This window comes from Malus sylvestris, chromosome 14, assembly GCF_916048215.2.
Source record: "Malus sylvestris chromosome 14, drMalSylv7.2, whole genome shotgun sequence".
NCBI lineage: Eukaryota > Viridiplantae > Streptophyta > Magnoliopsida > Rosales > Rosaceae > Malus > Malus sylvestris.
Genome location: NC_062273.1, coordinates 6,614,131 through 6,638,558, shown reverse-complemented (window position 1 = coordinate 6,638,558; position 24,428 = coordinate 6,614,131). Strand labels below are relative to the sequence as shown.

General features: G+C 36.4%; 1 long non-coding RNA gene and 1 pseudogene across 1 annotated transcript; both read left to right on the top strand.

Annotated features, from left to right (window-relative positions):
- Nucleotides 1-17,602: 17,602 nt before the first annotated feature.
- On the top strand, nucleotides 17,603-18,578 carry LOC126598882 (F-box protein GID2-like; annotated as a pseudogene).
- A 4,426-nt stretch (nucleotides 18,579-23,004) lies between these two features.
- Nucleotides 23,005-23,727, top strand: LOC126598883 (uncharacterized). Its single transcript, XR_007615004.1, has 2 exons — nucleotides 23,005-23,169; nucleotides 23,330-23,727. It is a non-coding gene; the product is annotated as an uncharacterized LOC126598883 (long non-coding RNA).
- Nucleotides 23,728-24,428: the final 701 nt, after the last annotated feature.

Sequence of the window (24,428 nt, the reverse complement as noted above, 5' to 3'; positions counted from 1 at the left end):
GGCTGCAAAAGAGATCTAGACAGATCAATGGCTAGAAACTGACCACTAACAAAAAGGTATCAGTCAGCCGATGTAGATTGTCTTAATTTGTGTGCCTAGACAGTTGGAAGTCAGTGCACAAAACTGACTAGGCAATCAAACTAGACAAAGAGTAACACAAATATAGATATGAAATGCACATACATGAACAAACCTTTAGAGGTGAAATGTGCCACATCTTGAACATTTACTCCAGCAGCAACAACCCATGATCAGAGTATATCCTAAAACTAGATTGAGCATGTGTGAGGTTCAATTACAATATTTGACAAGGAAAGCCAAACATAAAAGTCCTGACTTCATACTACCTCAACTATTCTGGTTCTTAGATTCTTTTTCAAGATGCCACTTAGTACTACGGTCTAGTGGTATTCCTCTTCGCTTGTAATTGAGAGGTCTTAGGTTCGATTCTTGCCAAATGCGAATTTGAACCACATTATCGCTAGTCCATTGTGTCAGGCTAAGCCCACCCCTTTTTCCTTAGTGTAGATAATATCGTTTGTTAATAAAAAAAAAAAAGATTCTTTTTCAAGATTTGTTTAAAAAAATATTATTTTTCAAGATTGCTTGTGTTGTTGACAATAACGAGTTCAAAACTAATTCATATACTTTAGTGTAAATATATCATAAAAAAAACAAATAAAAAAAGAAAAGAATTACATTACTAATAATAAATAAATAGAGTTGCGTATAATGGTATTCATACACATGAGGTCTTAGCTTCCAATCTTTTAAATCGTAAAAGTACTTCCCTTTTAAATTTCATCTCGTCTTCTCAAGGTTTTTATAAAGAAATTGTAATAGGCACTCAACAATTCTAATTGCACACTCCTAAAGGAGTGTACAATTAGATTTTTAGAGTGGGCAATTAAATTTTTGAAGTGCCAATAATAATTTATTTTTCTATTCACAAAAATTATGGGAATTGTACTCCTAGTATTACGGTTTAGTGATATTTCTATTCATTTGTAAATGAGAGGTCTTAGGTTCGATTCTCATTAAAGGCAAATTTGAATCACATTATTGCTAATCTGTTATGAAACTTAGTTTACTCTCTTACCTTCTTAGTGTAGATAATATCGTTTGTTTCGAGAAATTATATTATAAAAGTAACTTTTCTTTTTCCTTTTGTATAATTAGTAACAATCCAGATGTCAAGCAGTGAAGCACCTTAGTTAGTTGACCTGGAGACACGTGTCATGGTTGAGTTCAATTTTTGTATGATTGTTTGGGTGTGGGACCCCGAATCGGGTGAAAGTTGGAAGCATCTAACGGCTGAGATTTGTGGACCTCAAGTCTTGGCCGTGGGTAGGTCTCTGGGGGCCCACCAAGACCGCCCCCACCATCTTTCCTGCGATTGTTTACTCCTATTTTTTTTTCTTCTAACAACTCCAACAATGAGGACAGTCTGCTAATACATGATTATGAGAAAAAAATAGTATTGGATTGTGATGTAGACACCCCGTGGGAAAACTATTTTCCTTCATCTTTTCCACTTTTGTCTAATTATTTTTTTGTTAATATCTAAAAGGAAGTGGAAGTATATTTCCTAGTGGTATTTTGAATTAAATTGAATTTGATAACTCATAAAACTTAGGTATACATAAATGGTAGATGAAAATGATTTTTTGTTTTAAGGAATTAGAAGGCTTTTTTTATTTTTTATTTTTTTTTGTATAAACGATATTATCTATACTAAAATGATTAGAAGAGTAAGCTAAGCCTCAAAATGGGCTAGCCATAATAATGTTTCGCTTTAGGCAAGAATCGAACCTAAGACTTGCCACTTATAAGTGAAGAGGAATATTACTAGATCATAGTACTAAGTGACAATTAGAAGGTGATTATACATGAAAAAGTCTTATCCCTTCTACCATTTTGGTGAGATTTGAAGGAATAAGTTTTTTTAATGAGTAATCAATCTTCTACTTTTAAGCTGAAGACAAAATTTCCATTTCTTTCTTTAACATACCTTGAATATAACAATTTACGAATCAACTTCAAAAGCTAGACATAAAACAAGCCTTATATTTTGATTATGTAGAATGTACGAGTCAAATTTACCCAAAAAAAAAAAAAACTAATTAAGAAATTATTGTAACTATATTCTACATTGTACAGGGTTTATAGTTTTTTAGAATGGACCACATGGTTTCATTTTCTCACATTGTAAGCTGTATATATAATCATGTCCATTTACGCCTCTTTGGTTGTTTGACCTTATGAGGGTTTAGGGTTTTTAAAATCATAAAACAAGGAAGCTACACTAGCACCGGTATGGGCCAAAAATAGTCATCATGGAGCTTCCGCATCTCCTCAATCGATGATCTTAATGGTTTCAAGTGTTGCTTCTATATTTTTCAAAAATAAGTTTAACATCTGTCACATCATTAATTTAATAGAAAATCAAACATTGAATAGACACATCATTAATTTACTAGAAAATCGAACATTGAATAGACAAGAACAAAAATTGATGCAATTTATAACTTAAAGGTGCAATGTGAGAAATTTAAATATTGTGTCGTATTTTAGACATCGCCTATGCATGAATGGAGTAAAATATAGTGAGCCCTCAAATTTTCATGGTAAGGAAACTTTTGGTTTTCTTTTACTAGAAGAATATAAGAAACGATCGAGTAATTTGGAATGGATGACATGCTCTTTTTTCGTTTGAGTTTGGGAATGGATTGAATTCATTACCTCACCAAAATATTCTTTTCCCGTTGGTGCTGTTGCAGTACGTTCGTAATAGCATTTGTTCTATTCATCTAATGCACATGAGTAATATCAGAAACCATTTAGTCATTTAACTACGAGAAATTGAAATGTTCACGGTGAATCAAATCATGGTTAAACAGGTTTCAAATTTGTCGATGTTTTCCATCAATGTGAAGTTACCCTAACAATGGAGCCATTTACGGCTCTTATTATATAAAAAGGATTCCTCTTAAGAGGGACTTTTTCTATATATAATTAAGCGCAAGTAGATTTTGAATATTTGTTCCTATTATATAGACTCTCATTGTCAAAGAAGTTTTAGGATTTACATATTAATTGTAGGGAGATCAAATTTGTAGACTAAATTTTGAAAATTAAATATGAAAGTCGATGATTAGATTATTAATTAAGTGTTGATTAACGTGCTTATTTTTTATTAGTAACACATTATTTAGTTTATAAATTTAATTTACAAATTTAGTTTACTTGACATTATTCATCGATAAATAAAGAGGTGTTGTAAACATTCTTAGTTTAAGTGTGATTGTGTAAATCCTAGATTAGATTTGATTCTAATTATTATTTCCTATTACAACTTGTATTACTTGGGGAAGAAAGAATATCTTCTCTCCTTTTACTACTATAAATAAAGGCACAATATAGGAGGGATAACACACACATTCACCTACAATTCATCAAACACATCTCTCTTAATTTCTCTCCCTCTACCGCCGGCCCCCTTTAACCTTGTTAGATAAAATAGACCACAACACGTTATTAGCACGTTCCTACCACTGCGCTTAGGAATCTGACGTTGAAGAATTTTTCTACATCAAACCAGTTCATCCATATCATCACGCAATTAGGTTCTTTCAAAACAACGGTTTTTATCTCGATATTTTTGCAGCCCTGATAGCATAACATTCACCATAATGCATGACCCAACTTTACGTTTTTCAAATTTTAGATTCTACATAAATTGTGTATGCATTATATTCATAATTGTTGAATTATGTGAATTTGATATTTTCCATGAATTGCATCAAATATATGTACATGCATTAAAATATTACTTGAATATGCAATTAAATAAATGAAATGAAAAAGAAAAAAAGAAAAAATTGAAATCGGGAAAACTAGGGTTCTTCGAACCCGCGCCCTACACTGCTCCATCCATGGCGATGGGCCATACTGTGTAGGCCACCAGCCCAAAAATCGAATCCTGGCCGCAAGCTTGAACCAAAACGATGTGTTTAAAGTACCCTGTCTCAACCCACGGCCTGAAGCCCAGGTCTTCCCCGTTGATTTTTCCGACGAAACATAACCAGCAGTCATGTAAATTGGACAAAACCCATTGTTTTCACCAACAATTTCTGGGTTTTTCGTTCAAATTCGATTGAATTCCTTCGATTCTCTCTCCCTCGACGTTGAGATCTCATCTCTGCCGACAAACACTTGGTTCTCCGATGAACCATGGCTTACCCTGACCTTGGAACACCGTCTGACACGGCGCCGTCAACTAATTTGGGCGTTCTTCCCCGGCAAAGCATACCCAGCACGCGCTGGGCTGTTCTTTTGGTCCAACAACATAGCCTTTTGAGCTTTGGTTCTTCTCGGACCAATCTAAAACCAAAACTTGGTTTTGGGTTTGTATGCCAAAGCCCACTGCAAACCCTTTTCTCAGTCTGATTGGTTTTCTCTAACCCGTGAAAAAAAAAAAACAAACAAACAAATTTTTTTGGCCCTCTTGAAGCGGGCCATGTGCAATTTTTTGGAGGGCTCGCTTTCAGCAGCCCGACCCCTTTTCCTTTTTGTTTGGGCCTGCAGCCCCACCCAAGACCAAACCCAGCCCAATTTTTTGGGCCTAGGTCACACAGATCACATTTTGTTAAGCCACCCGTGGGCTTATTTTTCTTTTGGGCCCTAAGTTTTATTCGCCTAATTATTTTAGACCCAATGGGTTTTATATTTTTTCACCCACACTTTAATTTGGCCTAAAGTCCAAATAATTAATTCAATTATAATTATAGACCTAAAATTATATTTTGCATATTCTTGTTGCATTTTTCTGCATATATTTGTGTTTACCTACATGAATATATGAACTTGAAGTTCATAATTATTTTGAATCGTGAAGTTTCTTATAAACATGCCTTGTTTGAAAACCTAAAGTTTTCATTTAAAAACATCACCCATGAAAACACGAAGTTTTTCATGCAAAATTAAACCAATACATGTCTATTAGAACCTATATGTTCTATTCCTATGTGAATGGATTGATTTTTCTCCATTACACTAACCACATCTTGTCCATCTATTTTATGATAGGAACATGTTGAACTTGAACAAACTCAACTTCACCGCTTTAGAGGTCTCTGGAAGAAACTACCTCAAGTGGATCCAAGATGTGAAGCTCCACCTCACTGCAAAGAACTTGTGTCCCGTTATTGAAGAAGAGACGGACAACCCTGTTGGTGAAGCTGAAAAAGCCACCGCTATGATCTTCATCCAAAGACATGTCCATGACGCTCTGCAAACTGAGTATCTTGCTGAGGAGGATCCACGTGCACTATGGTCGCTTTGGCTGATCGTTTTGATCATCAAAAGGACAGATTCTTGCCTAAAACAAGACTTGACTGGCAGCATTTGGGCTTCCAAGACTTTAAGTCTGTGAATGAATATAATTTTGAAATTTGTCTAATCCGATCACTTCTCAAGTTTTGTATTGAAACTTTGACCGAAGAGGATCTCCTGAAGAAGACCTTTCGACCTTCTCTACTTCTAATATTGTCCTGTAGCAACAATATAGATCTCAGAAGTTTACTAAGTTCTCGGATTTGATATCTGCTTTACTTTTTGCTGAAAAGCAGAACCAGTTGTTGATGAAGAATCATTAAGCTCGACCTACTGGGGCGACTGCTGTACCTGAAGCATATTATAGCACAAACCAACGTCCAACATGCCAAAAGAGACGTGGTAGGGGCGGCCAGAAGCCATCCCTCCAAGGTCAACAGAGTCAAGGCCTATCCAAGGGAGGAAACAAAGCTCAGAAGCGCCCAAACCTCGCTCACAAGGCCTCGAACTTCAAGAATAAAGGCAAAACACCTAAAACCATGGATGTGGACATGTGCTATTGCTGTGGTTCAAATGACCATTGGTCTCGTGTTTTCCGAGCTCCTAAGAAGGTTGTAGATGAATATCATTCTCGTCGTACGAAGTTTGAATCAAACTTCGTGCAAGTGGACGAAATGGAGACTACAAAGATGGAGGTTTCTGACTTTCAAGAGCATACCACCCCTATGGAAGATTAGAATCTTAGATATAGACTTATTTTTTTAGTTGAAATAAGACAATAGGGCCGAATTCCACCTAGTGGCCCGAACCCTCGTTTGTTTTTGGTTGATTTTTAAACAATTTTCCTTTATGTTTGGATTATTTGTTGGTGATTTGTTTTTGGATATTAAGTTTTAATTAGTTACCATACTTGAATAAATGAAATTATTTTGAATTCATATTTGTTTTTAGAACTTTTATGCATGTGACAGATTCAAATTAATTTTTCATTCTAGGTATGACTAGTGGAAAAGTTAGTTGTTTGGTAGATAGTGCAACCACGCATACAGTTTTGGGTGAACGCATCTATTTCACTAACTTCATATCTAAGAATGCACTTTGACAACCCTTTCAAGCCCATCCAACCTGGTAGAAGGATACGGTAAGACATGTATAATGTTGTTTAATGGTACGATCTTGACCATTTTTGAGGGCCTTTATTCTCCATGTTCCGAAAGAACGTTGTTAAGTTTCAAGGACATTAGAGATAACAATTACCAAGCTAAAACCCACGTAGAAAACGGAGTTGAATTTCTATTCAAAACTTTCTACAAATATGGCCATAAGTGTATTCTAGAGAAGATGAAGCGTATCCCGATTGGTCTATATACTACAACCATACGCCCCATAGAATGCCACTATATGGTCGGCCCTACTACTGGGATCGTGTACGAAATTACACTTTGACATGATTATTTGGGACATCTTGGACGAATAGCGATGCGCTGTATCCTCAAATCTTCACATGGGCATCCACTAACTCGAAGTTTAGGTTCGATCCAAGGGATCGCATGTCAAACATGTTCAATGGGAAAGCTTATTACTAAGCTTTCTTATGACAAGATTCGTTCAAATCCTCCTATTTTTCTACAACGGATTTAGGGGGATATTTGTGGACCGATTCACCTTCCATGTGGACCATTTAGATACTTTATGGTTTTGGTTGACGCTTCCACACGTTGGTCACACGTGTGCTTATTGTCCACAAAGAACGCTGCATTCTCCAAACTGTTGACTCAGGTTATCAAGCTCAGGGCTCACCACCCTAATTATCCAATCAAATCTATTCGATTGGATAATGTTAGAGAATTCCCATCTAAAACTTTTGATGACTATTGCATGTCAGTTGGGGTTGAAGTTGAACATCCTGTACCTCATGTTCACACCCAGAATGACCTGGCACATGCTTTCATTAAGCACTTACAAATAATTGCTAGATTGTTGGTTATATGTACCAAGCTCATGATCGCTACTTGGGGCCATGCAATATTGCACATAGCAAAGTTGGTCCACCTAAGGCCTGTTACGACACAACCATTTAGTGCATTTCAGTTGGTTACCGGATACAAGCCTGACATATCGCATCTGCGCATATTTGGTTGTGCGGTATATATGCCGATCTCGCCGCCCTAACGTAAAAAAATAGGGACTTAGCGAAGGATGAGAATCTATGTCAGATATGATTCTCCTTCGATTATTCGTTACTTAGAACCTTTGACAAACGATCTGTTTACCGTTCATTTCATAGATTGTCACTTCTATGAGATAATATTCCCATCGTTAGGGGAAGATAAGAACATTAACGGTCCTGAAGAACGATGTGAATTATCATGGACAACTCCCACTTTGTCTTATTTAGATCCTTGTATCGCTCAGTCTGAAACTGAAGTGCAGCGCATATTAGATCTTCAGAGCATAGCTCAGAGCATGCCAGATGCTTTCACTTATCTAGCGTGCGTGACAAGATCACATATTCCAGCTATGAATATGCCTACAAAGATGGATGTACCAAATGTATGATGGACTTCCCTCCTGGAGGCCTAGGACGCCAATATTGGTGATTCACGTATATCAGCGGCTAGCCAATCATCTGCCCTTACAAAAAAGCGTGGCAGACCCTTTGGTTCAAATGATTCAGACTCCCGAAAAAGGAAACCCATGGCACAAGGTCCCGAAGAGCCCACTGTGAATCTGATTATAACTTACTCATTCTATCCAACTCATGAGGAAATTCTAGATTATGGAAGCGTCCTTAAAGAGATGAATCCTCCTCCCGAGAATTGTGAGATTTCGGTTTATTATGCTAGCTTAGATGATGTGTGGCGTAGAAATGAGATGATTTTCGACGATGCATTAGCATTTGCAGTAGATACTGAGATCATGTTGAGCGATGACATTGAATCGCGTTCCGTTGATGAATGTTGATGTAGAACTGATTGGTCAAATTGGAAATAAGCAATCCAAATCGAACTCGATTCACTTGCGAAATGTAAGGTGTTTGGACCTGTAGCTCATACTCTTTCACATGTGAAGCCTATTGGTTACAAGTGGGTTTTCGTTCGAAAGTGTAATAAGGAAAACGAAATTGTGAGTTACAAAGCTCGTCTTATTGCACAAGGCTTTTCACAACACCCTGGGATTAACTATGATGAAACTTATTCACCCTTTATAGATGTGATTACTTTTCACTACCTTATTAGTTTAATAGTTTCCAACAAACTGAGTATGTAGCTAATGGACGTAGTAACTGCGTATTTCTATGGGGATCTTGATACGGAAATCTATATGAAAGTTCCTGAAGGACTTACTTTGACTGGTTCAAATATTTCCAAACCCTGGAACACGCTCTCAATTCGGCTGAGGCGTTCATTCTACGGTTTGAAACAATTCGGAAATATGTGATATAATTTATGAAGAGCTTGTGAGAACTGTCGTGCACCTGAAGTCGGAATTTGAGATGAAAGATCTAGGTAAGACTCGATACTGTCTCGGTCTCGAGATAGAGCATTGTTCAGATGGAATCATAGTACATCAATCGAACTGCACCCAGAAGGTATTGCGCCGTTTTAATGAGGATAAAACGAAGCCTTCGAGTACTCCTATGGTTGTTCGATCACTAGATGCAGAACGAGATCATTTCGGTCGGAAGGAGGATAATGAAGAGATTTTGGAGCCTAAAATTCCTTATCTAAGTGTGATTGGCGCTTTATTGTACTTAGCTTAATGCACTGGACCCGACACCTCATTTGCTGTTAATCTTTTGGCAAGATATATAATGCACCTACGCGCAGACATTGGACTAGTGTGAAATACATCTTCCGTTACCTTAAGGAGGTGATTGTTTGACCGGATTAGAGGGGACTGGACTAGACTAGACTGTAGTCCTGTGTTTGTTTCACGCTGGGACTACATTTAATGGGACTCGCCTAGACTAAGTCGGACTAAAAGCTTTGTTGAAGGGTCTTCGCGAGGCCCCTCGAAATTGGCCGAACTGCCACCCCTCCCTGTTTCGTTCCTCTAATCTACTTCTATCTTGTGTCCCACAACCCTTTTCAAATCCAGATCTCGCAAAATTAAAAAAAAAATGCAAAAAATTTGCAGCGAGATGATCATGGTTGTTTCAATCACACATGCACCCAGAAAAATTCGAACCCAGATAACCTAGAAAATCCCAAAATTCGAACTTAGAAAACTTAGAAACCCAGGAAATCCAAAAAAAAAAAAAAAAAAAAATGCAATGGGATGATCATGGTTGTTTCAATCACACATGCACCCAGAAAAACCAAACCAGATCCAACCCTTATCCTCCACCTTTGAGCCAATCACACATGTAGCCCACCTCCTTCAATCTCTTTCTTGCTCTATGTTTTGATCTTAAGATTTGCAAGTGATTTTGTGAGAGGAAGTGAAGAGGCAGGAGGAAGATGTGAAGTGCAGAGGAGGCGAAGAAGATGAAGTGAAGAGGTAGAAGATTTGCAATAAAAAAAGGAGGAACAAAAATGGGAGAAAAGGGGAATGGGTAGGGAGAGGCGGAGAGAAAAAATGATGAAGAGAGATGGTTCTAGAAAATAGGGAAGAAGATATAGTAATGAAAAAATATTAATTGATATATTAAATTAAAACTAAAATATTAATAAATATAGATTAAATAATATAATATTATAATCCTGCTTCTTAGTCCGACACTGCACCAAACGCTTCACTAAGTCAGTCTAGCTTAGTCTAGTCTAAGCCAGTCCAGCTTAATCCTTGAAGCTAGTCCAGTCCGAGACAATCCGGTGCAACAAACGCACCCTAAGGGTACTACGGATTTGGGCTTGTTCTATCCCTACGAATCCTTGAGTGATGCCACACCTTCTGCTTTTCGGGTTGATTCTTGCCTTGTTGGTTATGTCGACACAGGATACTTATCTGATCCGCACAAGGCGTGTTCTCAAACGGGTTATGTCTTTACGGTTGGAGGCACCACAATCTCTTGGAGGTTAACTAAACAGACCTTAGTTGCCACTTCATCTAACCATGCTGAAATTCTCGCCTTACATGAAGCAACTTGGGAATGTTTTTGGTTGATAGCAATAGTGGGCCATATTCAAAGCTCCTGCGATCTTTATCCCACTGTTGATGTCTCGACGATGATCTTTGAAGACAGCGCAGTATGCATCGAATAACTCAAGAAGGGTTATATCAAAAGAGACAGCACCAAGCACATTGCGTTGAAGTTCTTCTTTTCACATCAACAATAAAAGCATCAGAAGATTGAAGCCACGCAAATCCGTTCACATGACAATCTGACTGACCTCTTCACCAAATCACTACCGAAGACGACGTTTCAGAAGCTTGTTCATGGTATTGGTATGCGTAAATTTTCTGAATTGTAACTTTGCTATTTCTCCTTAGAACTGTGTCAAACTCAGGGGGAGCATCCTAAAGATACTTGCTTGATCTTAATGTACTCTTTTTCCCTACGATTAGGAACATTTTTTCCACTGGATTTTTGCTACCTAACTAGGTTTTAACGAGGCACCCACCTTGCGCTAGTCATATCCCTAATGACGTCTCGTAGACATTTCTTTTAACTTTGCATTTCTCACACATTTTTCCTTAGACTATGGATTTTGTCCCAACTTAGGTTTTGCCATAGCCTTAAGGTTTTTTAGTGAGACTCATTTACTTATGCAAGTTCGTATCTTATTGAGAATAAGCGTTGTTCTTTAGAATCATTGTCGACGAGTCGACTTCCTCAACTTCTGCATGATGCTAAATCTACCTTGAGTATTTACACACTCATGGGGGAGTGTTGTAAACATTCCTAGTTTAAGTGTGATTATGTAAATCTTAGATTAGATTTGATTATAATTATCATTTCCTATTACAACTTGTATTACTTGGGGAAGAAGGAATATCTTCTCTCTTTTTACTACTATAAATAAAGGCACAATGTAGGAATGTTACACATTTCCCTACAATTCTACAAACATATATCTCTCAATCTCTCTACCTCTACCGCCTGCCCCCTTTAACCTTGTTAGATAAAATAGACTACAATAAAAGGGACATGAAAAAATATATACAAAACCGCCTCGGCCCCTTTGACCCATCATATAAAACATAACTTTTGAATCCTCCTTATTTAACCATAAATTTGTCTTTGTCATTGATGAGACCCCACTGTAACCCCTAATTCCTCTTATTTAATCTCTTCAGGCCATGCCTCAACCCTTTCTCTCGAAACACAAAACTTGATGAATGATGAGTTATATAAAAATAAAAAGGAAAGATACAAGCCAATAATGGGGGTAGTTGAGTTAGGAAGGATTGTTTTTTTTTTTTAGTCCAAAGTAAGTAAGGATTGTTCTCTTTATTAGACTAAGATATGGGTTCGAGTTTTACTGCTGATAATCTCTCTTAGTAGGCGATCTGTAAAAAAAAAAAAAAAGATTAAGATCCCCTCTGCAAGTTCTCAAAGAAACTTATGGTATGCCTTGATCCTAGAATGGGATAGCCTCCACTCCCTATAAACATTTTTTTAAACCAAAAAATAGAAAGGAAAGATACAAAACTTTTTGGATTAGGTAGATCACATCCAAGGATTAGTAAACACTTTTAATCAAATAATTATACAATGAGATTGAGACACCGTTCTGCTTATTTAAGGCCATAATTAATTAAATTATTCAAGTAGCTAGGGTTTCCACCAAATCCTTTCAGTGGCTGAGTCGACATTTCCAACCTGAAAATGACATAAAATGCCGAATGAACCCTACTTTTCATTGAAACATGTGTGCCAACGCTTAAAACATTCATGATCGATATTTTGACATGACACATATGCCATTGACTCTTATTGTTTAGTAATTTATAAGTTTAATTATGTATGAAATTCCCTGATATATAATTGATCCTCAAGTTGACAATGTGACTTTAACATTCATCGGCACGTACGAGTTATTAGTTGAGGAAATTTAAGGCATGCATAATGAAACTGCTTAATTAATCTGAACATCTACCAAGAAGGCTAGCTTTATATTTATCATTTTTTGACGTGCACCGAATTATTTTTTATAGTAGCAATTTACCGGGTAATTACAGATACAATAATAAATTGTATTTGGTGGTAATGAAAGATTAGTTGTAATAATTTACTAGGACGTTGAATGGTCAATATAATATTGGTTGTTGTATTAGAAAAAGAATAATACTAGGAAGATTACATAATTATACCATATTATCACATAATGAGACAAGTCTTACCGTCAATATCTAATGAGATAAACTTATTAATTGACGTAGTATGTATACATCAATTACTACATCTAGATGGTATACTTATGTCATACAAATATATTGTCTCCCGAGTACTTTTCATAAAAAATAGTTATTATGGATTTACACCAAAAAATAGAAATAAAATACTAGTATTTTAGGTATTGACATTAGTTAAAAGTGAAAATTGCTTTTATGACATGGAAGAGAGAGATTATTCCTATTGAGCTATGTTTGAAGTTTAACGAATATGAATCTGCCAAAATATGAAATTCTTGTTCGACTTAAACCAAATTTTCCAAAAGAAAATAGCCTTATGTGGGTTGTTTAGTGGTAAGGTAATGTTAGATTACCATTTTCTCACATCTTAATTAACTTCTGGGACTTAGAGAACCGTAATGTGATTAGAGAGTGGATTGGAGATTTTTTCTGGTTAGAAAAATAATTGAGGAAAAAGGAAATCTCTAATTGTATAGATGAATAAGCCGTTTCGTTTCAATTTTATTTCAAACGAGCAAATGAAGATACATATATAATATGGTTCTGTATAGGCAACAACTACTTCAAAACATTAAGGAAAAAAAAATCTCTAATCTGCAAAACACCACTATTCATCTAACGTAATCTCCTAAAGTTCAAAAATACAATCAGAATTATATTACAATATTAATTCCTAAACTTTAGGAGAAAAACGTTGCTTATATATAAGACTCCTTCTCTAACATGTTGTATATACTAATTGTACAATTCTAATTCCGTTTGGTTTCTCATTTAAGTATATACTCGCATATATATTCACTTGTTGTGATGGCAGTTTTTTTTTATTTTTTTTATTTTTTTGTTAAAGGTTGAGAACATTTATAAAACAAAGTCCGAACGAATTGATTACAAAGTACGTAGCTTTAGAAAGGACTGGCATATGGAAAGAAGACGCCATTTATGCAAACAAACATGAGTAATGGTTCTTCCCTGCAACAATTATAAAATAGTGCATAAATGAAATAACATAAAAAGGGTTTCAACCCATAGAGATAGATCCTCTACAAGGGCTCAAACAATAGAGGCTCAAATGTGGCTAGTAGAGAAAACCCTAGAAGCCTAGGTAAGGAATGACTCATCGCAGCTGCTCGTAAACCAGAAGCGACTGACAACCCACTCAACTATTGACAAGCACAAATAATTATTACGATAATGATAGGGCAACAACCGATCAAATTCAATGAATCGGTTGTGTATATGTAATTTAGAACCCAACTATATAAATATATGTCTATGTACCTCCATGAAGAACAAGAATACATTTTGGGTTGACTTTTTAATTAGAAATGTGTTTAGGTCAACTATGTACATCTTGTTAGTTGGGTATGTGCCCTAGAATAACCTTTTCAAATAGCATTACCAAGATATATATTAGGAAACTAATTAATGGGTTGGATAATCAAGATGATTACTATATCTATGAATTACAATTATATGATGTGTGAGTAACAGCAGCCGTACGATTGAATTAGCAATGGACAAGTTGGACATATTCTGCAGAGCGCAATCCAAATGTAGCTGTTTAGCAATATCATAATTACTCAAGGGGTACGGTCCTATGGTGGCTGAATCTTTGTTGCCCTCAGATAAGGAATGTTCTTTAATGGGAGCCATTAATTATGCAAATTATTATTCGGGACTAACTTTAATATAAACAAAGTCAAATAGCAATACACATCTCTTTTTCTTTTCTATTTGATCAAATTTAGGTGTCTCCCTTTTTATCGAATTAGCATTAGAGTACATAAACATTATTTTTTTTTACCACTGCAATAAAGGGTCATATGCGTGTTTGTCTCCATTTTATGTACACTATTTTGATTATTAGATTCTGCCAAGTTTCATCAAGTGCGCATGTGTGTTGTATTATTTTTGATGTTCCTGCCACCAGCTTTCTTTATTTTTCCTTTTTGTATTACTTTTTCCATAGCTTGTAGAAAGAAGTACGGCTGGTTCGATATGGGATACCGAACCGAAAATCATATCCCGATTTTCAAACCAAAATTTTTGGGAATTCCAATTTCAAGACCGATCTTAAACCAAATTTTTCGGGGAATCCCGAATAGTTTTGATCTTTTGAACATCAGAATGATAAAACTCTGAGATGGAAGAACTAAAATATCAGCATTAACTGAAGCATGCAAGTACACAATGGCTAGTAAAAACCATAGTTCACAGTTCACAAAAACAAAGATTCCAACTTTGGACATTGAACGAGAGTTTGAAATGCTTCAAAGTGAAGAAAACAGATTTTCTTATTGTATGTTCCACTTGAAATTGGATTCAATTGTGTTCATTAACCGCAACCACCACCCGGCCCCTGCCACCCTCTTTTTTCTTCTTTAACCACCTCATATGGTATGCATTAACAATCAGCATTCTCGGGCAATCATAGTTCCTTCGGAACTGATAAAATAAAGTACCCACCTTTCGTTTCATGACGCAGTCAACAAAAAACCCGACTGCCAAAGAATTTATGAACTTCAATCACTTTTCCCCTAATTTCCACTACTACAAATGAACAACTTATTAAGTTACCATCACAAAACAAAACTACACAGGCTAGATTAATCACCAAAATTTTTAATTCCAATTCGATTACTTTTCGAACCACATTTTTGAGCTAAATTCCAATTTTCATGGCCAATGTCAATCCCAAAACACAAATAACCATTTTCAATTTCATTTCTTTCAAAAAACGAGAAAAAATTAAATAAATCAATTACCAAAACGAGCAATAAAAACATTGGTGAGAAGAACATGCTCAAAGGGTAGAAACATTAAAATTTCTAATACTATCGTTCAGCCATTACATATCTTCTACCTCCATATTAGTTCTAAGTGCTAAATTTCATAAACCCTAATCTAGATTTCACAAACCCTAATCTAAATTTCACAAACCCTAAATTAATTCCAAAATTTACCTGATTTGGGGCAGAGAAATGGTGTATAGTGCACTAGAATCTGGATGAAGAAGTCGAGAGAGAGATCAGAGAGGTGAGTGGCGCCGGTGGCTGTGACTCTGCCTCTGTGCCATGAAGGAAGGCTCCTCCACAATGAGGGTCTGAGGGATGGGAAGTCAAGAGAGAGAGAGAAAGATCAGAGAGGTGAGTCACTTGTGTGATGTGGGTGTGGTCTTATTCTAAGGTGAGGTTGTCTGAGGTGAGGTCGAGGAGGGTGGTGAGGTTGTCTAGTTGAGAAGAGACGAAGAGAGAATGACTGAGTTGAGTTCTCGAAGGGTTTGAACTTTGATTTGTATTCAACGGTTGAGATTAAATCTCAACTAAATCGGATGGCTGTTACAATTCCAAATATATATTTAAAATTAAATAATATATATATATTTTTTATTTTGATTCGGTTTGGGATTACCGAACGAATGAAAGTGTGAGACCGATTCCCGTACCAAAATTTTGGGATTGGTTATTGAAATTTTCAGGATTTTCGGTTCAAGATCTGGATTTTTTCGGTTCGGTTTGGAATTTTAGGTATATTTTTCCACCCCTAGAAAGAAGCAGCTTTTTTAGAAAATCTCTGGTTGTTCAAAAAGCTATGTAAAACAAGTATGAATAAGTTTTCCAATGCTGGTCATTCAGGTTTTTTTTTGGGACATAACGTGCTTCACTAAAAAATGCTGTTTTGGTTATAAAATATATATATAAACGTTAAAACTTTATTAAAAATTCAAATTTTTATTGGAAAAGCACTTAAAAAAATGCTTCAATGGATTGGAGAACATAAAAAGATGCTTCTTCATAAAGGGCTTCGAAGAGCCATAAACACTTCTAATTTTTTATTCCAAATCTATTAGCTGCAAATTAAGAGCACGTTGACTCAAACACTTGGACAATCAATACACACACACACACACACACATATATGTATATATATGTATACACACACACACACACATATATATATATATATGTATGTATGTACAACAGTTGACTAGGCGAACATGGTTTGATGAACTACATAAGCAAAATCTTGCTCCATGGCGTTGCAGGCAAATTTAGTAGGTAAACTAGTTCCTACTCTCCACATGTGTGTGCAGTATGCTTATATCATTGGAGATGCTCTAATTGGTAAAAGGTGAAAATACCTAAAAATCACTTATGTTATGATGTAAGACTTTAACTTCCAGCATGGAATTTACGTACACTCTTGATTCAAGCGCTTCTAATGAAAAAAAAATGAAAGTACAAACAGTCGCACAAAAATATATAATTAGTGAACACTCTATGTGTCCAACGTACACAAATATCGCTTCCTTCTATAGACTGGGATATGTTTTCATTATCGGCCAGGTCCTGGATGAGCAAAATGTTAGCAGAGTTGACCCAAAGAGGTAAGGCGAACAAGGCATGTGCCTTGGGTCTCACTTTGAACCAAGCCTCATATCCTTTTTCATAACCTTATTTATCTTAAAAATTTGGGTAAATTATACAGTAGCCCCTTAGATTTTGAGGTCTATTACAACTTCATACAACAACTTTAAAACATTTTACTTTTATACCTTAAGTACTATTTTATTTCAATATAATACATCCATTAGATTTTCCATCCATTAATCTGTTAAATGCTGACGAGGCTGCCACATTTGTGCCACTTGGCTGCCAAATGTCTGCCACGTGGCAATTTTTTTTTAAAATTTTTTTTTTTTCTTTTCTTCCTCCCTCTTCTTTTTCTTCTTCTTTGTCGCTGGGTTAGGGACGATTTTTTTTTTCTTTTCTTCTTCCTCTTCGTTTTCTTCTTCTTCCTCTTCTTCTTCTTCTTCTTCTTTGTCGCTGGGGTTGGGGGGAGGGGTGGGGTTAGGGACAAATATTTTTTTTTTCTTTTCTTCCTCCCTCTTCTTCTTCTTCTTCTTCTTCTTCTTCTTCCTTTTTTCTTCTTCTTCTTCTTTGTCACTGGGGTTGGGAGGGGGGGTTAGGGACAATTTTTTTTTTTCTTTTCTTCCTCCTTATTCTTCTTCTGGGTCGTTGGGTGGGGGGGGGGGGGGGGATAATTTTTTTTTTTTCTTTTCTTCCTCCCTCTTCTTCTTCTTTTCTTTTGTCTCGCTGGGGTTGGGGAAGGGGGGTTAGGGACAATTTTTTTTTCTTTTCTTCCTCCCTCTTCTTCTTCTTCTTCTTCTTCTTCTTCTTCTTCTTCTTCTTCTTCTTCTTCTTCCTCTTTTTATTTAATATTTTTATAAAATAAGTGGGACCCACCCCCTACAAATTCATCACCCTCACCAAATTTAAATTTGTAACCAAACACCCCTACAATCCCTCATTTTCTCCATCTCCAGACCAATTTCAAACAAAAAACCCCCCAATTCCCCCGAAACCCTAACCCTACCTCGTCTCGGATCTTCCCATTCGGACCTATCGGCGCCCATCGACCAGGATGAGATGAAAGGGGTGGGGTTTTCGAATCTGGACGATAATCTGATCTTCAAGGTGTTCAAGCATGTGGATGCGCGGATGTTGGGGATGGCGCCGTGTGTGAGCAGGCAGTGGCACAAGATGATGGAGGATGAGTGGCTCCGGAAGCTGATATGCACCAGGCACTGGTTACGGCAGCCAACAACTAAGATATGTGGTCGTTGCTCTCGGCGGGTTTCGACGGCTTCACGCCCACTACATCTGGCGTCTCAGCAAGGCCTTCTCCCTCTCTAGCTCCGTCATTTCTTTCTCGTCGACGGTGTCCTCCTTTGCTTCGCCTTGGGCAACGGCTTCGGGGAAGCCGATGCTGAACCTGAAGTCGCTGAGCACTCGGTGGGGGAAAGGATGAGGTGAATCTGTTGCTCTCGTTTTTCTCGATTCGGTTTTACGAAAAGATGAACTACGCACGGTGGGGGTTTTCCCTAAATTTCCCTACTTTGGATCTGTAATTCTTGTTAGATCTTGAAGCTTTTTGTGTAAATTAAGGTAATTTTTGAATCATTATGCAATGTAATTCCATAATTTGATCTATTGGAATTTGGGTTTGCTTCAATTTCGTGTTTGTTTATGGTGATTTGGGGGAATTTTGGTGATTGTGATTGTGATTGGCGGTCCAGAGGATTCGATTGGCAAATAGGAACAAATAGAAGGGGAAATCGAAGGAGGGTACGATTTTAATAAAAGACTTGGTTTTGGGCATTTGGCAGGTTCGAATGGGAATGAATAGGAAAAGGACAGAGGAATGAGTGTAGTAATGGGTCTGGCGCCATGTGGAATCCATCTGGGCGAGAAACTGGGCTTCGGATCAAGCCACATCAGCATTTAACTGAGAAATTCACAGACAAACTAACGAAGGTATAACATTGAAACAAATTCTAAAGATGAGGTATGACATTGTCAATTTTAAAAGATGAGGTATGATAGTGTCGTTCAACCCATAGTTGAGAATTTACCATTCTTCATATTATGGGCAAAAAAGAAACAAAAAAAGAACCAAATTCTTTTCTCCTAAATCTTATATGATGTGCCTCAAATTTATACAGTTTTGAGTTGATTAATAGATCGAATTGGAAAGTTGTCTAATTTCATTAGTTTATTAAAAACAAATTATTACGATACTAAAGTAGGAAGACCTCTTTGCATTTTTATCTTTTAACCTCTGTGCATTGGGACAACTCTGAGGTTAACATAGCAGTACTTCTAATGGGAAAATTGATAGAAATTGACAAGTCCATCCAAGGCCACATTGTAGAGCATGCGCCCTTGTTTTGGTTAATCATTTTACTGCAAAAGGAAAATTTAGTCCTTCTAAGGAACTTGTTGAGCCTATAAAGCAAGGGATGATAGTCTTCTTTGCCTTGCTTGGAGGGATGGAGAGCAATGATCAGGGCAAGCGCACACCCGAATCCATGTTTTTATTGTACGGCCATAGGTCTTTTTATCTGAAAGTGACCGACGTTCTGTTAAGTGGTGAGAAATCTCATGGAGGCATCTTTTCAAGACCAAAATTTCATGCGCTAATTTTTGTGCGGGGAAGAAGATGGGGTGGAGAATAAAGATTTTGCTAAATTTAGCAATGGCATTTGGGACCTTTTGCTTTGTTCCAATCAACGGGATGGATCAAGATGGATCCTTAATTTTAGGGAGGCACGTCGGTATGGGGCTTCATAATTGCACCCAAGGTTTTTCCCAAGTGGGGCCCTAGTAGCCATCTTTTTCCAGTTTCTAAATATAGCAAATCTTTGATTTGGTTATTTTGCAATTTCATACAGGTTTTGATTCAAATGTCAACCACATGGGATGGCAGGTTTATCTTTCCCAGCGGCGAAGCCAGAAACTGTGGAGGGATGGACGAATTTAAAAGAGTGCAAAGTTAAAAAAAATGACAACAACCAAGTTCTTTTATAACATTGTCCTAATTTATCAATACATATAAGTTATATTTGAAAACCCTTTCTCAGTGAAGACATCACTACTAGGCTACCAACATTTCTCGATTTATCAAAATCACATTTAAAAATATAGCAGTAACAACAAAATGCAACATCTATTGCTATACTATATTCCAATAACTCATAAGTATTAAACTGACCACCCGAAGATTTTGAAGGAGGATTTAAGCACTATTTCTTATAGTATCGTTCCATTACGTACGTAACTGCAAGGCTGTTATTGTCGGTTGAATGTTTCAGGCTGCAGCCAATCATTGGCACACACAGGGCAGAGATTCAGAGAAAGGGACTGTGGGCAAGGTTCTAAACAATGTTAGGCGCTAGTCGGGTGGTAGGTTGGTGCTTAGTGCCTAGGCGGGTTCTAGACGAATTAGGCAGATTTAAGTAAAATTATTATCTATTATACAAGTTAATTAAAATTAAACTAATTAATATATTATATTTTAAAAAAGTGAGAGGATTAGGTACAAAATAAAAATATATGTGGTGTGATCCTATAGGAATAAATAGTGATATTGGGGTTAAGAGAGAAAAAAATAATGTTATACAAGGGTTAAGAGAAATTTTTTGGGTTAATCTCAGTTTACTACCCTGAAGTTTCTTGGTTTTCAACGTTTCATACATCAAGTTTTTTTCATCCCAGTCTGGTACCTTAAGTCATAATTATGGGATACTTTCATAATTCTGGTACCTATACGGATAATGACTTGATGCCACGTGGATATTAAAAAAATTAAATTTTTTTTTTTTTGTAAAAAATTAAAAACATTTAGAAAATTTTTTTTCTTATATATCCAAAAAAATAAAAATTTAATTCCGGAGACATTATTGATGAAATTGGGGTTCCACCATAAAACCAATTGGTAATATGAGGAGTAGCCCAAGATCATATAAGCACATAGCAAACCTTTTCCCTTACCAATGTGGGACAACTTTCAACAATTATGAGAGAGAGGAGAAGACAGAGAGAATAATTGCTTCGTAAGGAGAGCTTGGAGGATGAGATTTTGGAGTTGAAGGTGGCGGCGGGGGTGGCAAGGAGGTTGATCGAACACTTGGGCTGCAGCATTCTGGGGCTGAAGGTTTGACAAGGACAAAGCTGGGGTGGGATTGGAGAGCTTGGAAATTGAAGTCGCCATTGTTGGATCATAGAGAAGGTGGTGAGAGAGGGGGATTGGTGAATACGTGAAGATTGATTTATTACACCATCGCATGCACGTCCTCGCTCCTACGCCATCGCACCCACTGCGTCGCACACACGTCATCGCTAATGAGCTGGCCTAGAAAGGCTAAGATGACCAAGCTACAAACAAAAACTTGCCTCCTAATGAGCTGGTCTGTTTCCAACAAACAAGCCTAGCCCAAGCACTGTTCTAAAAATCCCTGCCTAGGCGCTAGGCGACTAGCCATCCTTCCGATTTCCCTAAGCGTTTGAAAACTAAGAAAGGGAACCTAGTCCTTCTTAGGCGTCTGCCTATCCTTCTTAGACTTGCTTAGGTGGCCGTTTATCCAGCCTAGACCTGCTTAGGCGTCTACCTAACCCACATAGACCTGGCTAGGCACCCTCCTAGGTCACGACTCTCATTTAGACAAAAGATTGATAAATTTCATAGTGCATTTTATCGTTTTTTTTTTTAAAAAAAAAATTTGTAAGGGACTTGCTGAATACTTGGATGAACAGTCATTATACATTTGTTCCCCATGGTTTCATTATCTTTTAATATTTTATAATCTATATGTCATTTTATTTTGCAATTTATATATTGCGATACAATTATGAAGTTTTTTAAGCATAAATAGGCACTTAGTTATACGAAATATAATAGATTTACATAAATTTGCCAAGTTCTTCTAGGCTCCTGCCTGGGCATCTAGGCATTAAACCCCAGCCTGCCGCCCGACTAGTGCATGGCGTCTTTTAGAACCTTGAAGCCAGGATAGTGCATGGCGTCTTTTAGAACCTTGAAGCCAGGAGGTAACGGCCACGACAAGGCCCATAAAATATAGTTCTAAGCAAAATATAAGTTATATAACAACCAATTCAATTATGAGCATGCAAATTCTAATTATGATATATAGCATTTCAAGATGCTGGCTTAATTCTGAGAGATTTTTTATTGTGTCGGAAAGCAGCCGAGACACCAAGTGTAATCATACCATTGGTTGGAAACTTGAATAAAAATTTCCAACCAATTGTATTCTTACACTTAGTATGCTGGGGGAATTGGTCTATGGTCGATTCAGTAACAAATAAATAGGAATTTATAGTTGTACCTCATAAAAATACTTCTATTGTGGAATTAAACATTCCCTTTCATTTAGAAAGAAATTAAATTATGTTTATGTCCAAATAAGCAAATATGTCACGGTTACAAGAGTCTATCCATCGCATATAGGCTTTAAGAATATCGTGACATAACCGTCGAGGTGAAGTAGTAAAAGAGTCAGCATACCGAAAAATTTCTCTTTGATTCTTAAGGAATTAAGTGAGCGCTTAAGTATTAATCCACATTTTAATTTGGCTAGAAAACTTTACCCATTAAAAAAGGTTAATATCAAAGTAAGTAAAATAAAAATCAAACATATGTGCTTTGAGAGAAAAAAAGAAAAAAAAAAAGAAAGAGACAATTGTGAGAAAAAATATAGGAACCATTTCAACAATTTAATACATCAATTTCAATTGGGTTAATCTAATGGTAAGGGTAAGTAGGGTCATGTGTAGGAAAAGGCTAAGGATTCAGAGTTCAAACTCCTACGTTGCAACCAAAAAAAGCAATATTTCAATTTAAGGAGAAATAGAGCCATTGTCTCTCCTCAAATGTAGGATGCCAAAGAATGGTGAGCCAACCAAAATGGGGCTTTGTTCTTGACTCTCGGAGCTGAAATTTTTCATAAGCTTTCTATTTTTACCAAGAAACGCCCTTTACGGAAATACATATAAATTTTGTCATACCAACTTTATATAAAGACTTTCAAGGTTAATCCTTTGAATCAACAGCTCTTTATCTCATTTGTTTCACACGTGTGCACAACCACACATACACACAAAATTAAGATGGAATGTTCCAGGCGTTTGTTTTCGACTGTCTTTATCCTTGTCCTCCTTCTGGTGGCTATTGGTATCTTTCTCTTTCCTCATCTTAACTTCATCTTTATATCTAACAATGACATAAAATTTATATAAGTTAGAAGAAGTTATGAGTTCAAATACTCATTCTCCCATTGATGAGAACGAAAACCGAGATTTTACGGGATCATATATTGATGCATGTTTGGCAGGAACGAGGCCAATGGTAGGGAAAGACAAAAGGGAAGCCGTCGAAGAATGTGAAGCTGTCGAAGACCTGTGAGACTCCGAGCCAGAAGTACCCTGGTATTTGTAGGTCAAGCTATTGTGCAGCTATATGCAAACAACAGGGACTTATGGGAGGCAAATGCACTGGCTTCCGGAGAAAATGTGTATGCACTAAAAAATGTTAAGTCATAAAAAACTAACGTATGTTTGGATGCATGCATGGGAACAAATGACTTTTTTATTTTTTTTTGTTATGTTTGTTTGAAAGAGAATAAATGACTGAACCCTAATCCACCATGGGGGTTTCTGTCCTTGTTTTGTTTTAATAAAAAAATAGCTTTGTAATAAAATTATCTATGCATTAGTGAATGCATTGCAGTGATATTTTTACTTTTAGAATAAAAACAGTTTAGTGATAATTTAACTAATTCTAAAAAATCTTAAGTTAACTTCATAAAATATTTCTTAATAATTTTTTTTTTAACAACTTCTAAACTTTAAGACACGATTCCAATTCCAACAGACAGTCGATCAGAGACACGTTTAAGTTGATGTGATTTCAAACATACGAGTGTATATAACGATAAAATTGACACATTGCAGCAATTTTGAAAACCATGTCTGCATCTTAGAGAGATGTTTTTTCAAGTGTTGGGTAAATGGTATTTAACATGCCATAATACAAGTGATGGAAGTGACATATTTTTTTATGTCTCTTCACTTATTTTATAATACGTGGAATACCAACTTAAATACTAGTCATTTGGAGGTTGTAATTAACAATTTCCATGTTAAAAATAAAGTACATGCATGCTTAGAAAAGCTAATTTCGTAGCTTATACCATCAATTCTATTGGCTACATTATCAATGGGACGGATGATGCCGCTCCTCCTATGGCTAGGCAGGCTTTTACTTTTAATTGTCTTGACTTCGGTTGTAATCGTGGATATGCATTGTAATATTAGTTGTTTTTGCTTTAAAAAGCGTAGAAAATACTTTGAAAACTCCCAGAACTACAAGAGCACATCAATATTTAAATATTGAAAAAATTAATATTCGGTCTCTAGTTTTTAATGTTCATT